This window comes from Poecilia formosa, unplaced genomic scaffold (genome assembly GCF_000485575.1).
Source record: "Poecilia formosa unplaced genomic scaffold, Poecilia_formosa-5.1.2 Scaffold755, whole genome shotgun sequence".
Lineage (NCBI taxonomy): Eukaryota > Metazoa > Chordata > Actinopteri > Cyprinodontiformes > Poeciliidae > Poecilia > Poecilia formosa.
This window is the reverse complement of record NW_006800694.1, coordinates 95,796-96,459: the sequence shown is the minus strand read 5'-3', so window position 1 is coordinate 96,459 and position 664 is coordinate 95,796. Positions and strand designations below refer to the sequence as shown.

The 664-nt window shown below is 54.4% G+C and overlaps 1 pseudogene; it reads left to right on the top strand.

Annotated features, from left to right (window-relative positions):
- Nucleotides 1-664, top strand: part of LOC103131403 (phosphatidylinositol 3-kinase regulatory subunit alpha-like) — a 19,909-nt pseudogene that overhangs the window by 7,761 nt on the left and 11,484 nt on the right.

Sequence of the window (664 nt, the reverse complement as noted above, 5' to 3'; positions counted from 1 at the left end):
CGACGCGTCGTTAGCTTCCCTGAGGCGCTGCTGCGACGCGTCGTTAGCTTCTTCCATCATCCTCATGGTTTTTCTTCTTCTCCCTCCGCTGAAGCTCTTCCTCCCAAACCGGTGAAGGCCTCCACTGCTGCTCCCCCCAGCAGCTTCAACAACAGCATCTCCCTGCAGGACGCTGAGTGGTACTGGGGGGACATCTCCAGGTGAGACACACCTGTCCTCTGAGAGGGAGGGGGACTGCAGACACCCCAGAGTGACCGACCGTCTGTCTGTCCGTCTGCAGGGAGGAGGTGAATGAGAAGCTGAGAGACACCGCCGACGGCACCTTCCTGGTGCGGGACGCCTCCACCAAGATGCACGGAGATTACACCCTGACCCTCAGGTATTGCCCCGTTAGCCCCCTGATACCCCCTGATGCCCCCTGATACCCCCTGATACCCCAACGTCTGAAACCGGCTTCAGTCAGACGTTGTTTTTATCGGCTGCTGAGCCAGCCAGTCCAGTTTCAGGTTGTTTTCTGACCTGAGCGCTCATGGAAACAGTTCTTCTGCGTAGATCAGGAGTTATTTTAGAACTGAGCATCAAAATGAGTGTAAGTCGGGATTTTATTTTATTTTTAGTTCTCAACAGTTTTGTAGTCAGAATCAGTTCTGAACTGGGGAGTTCA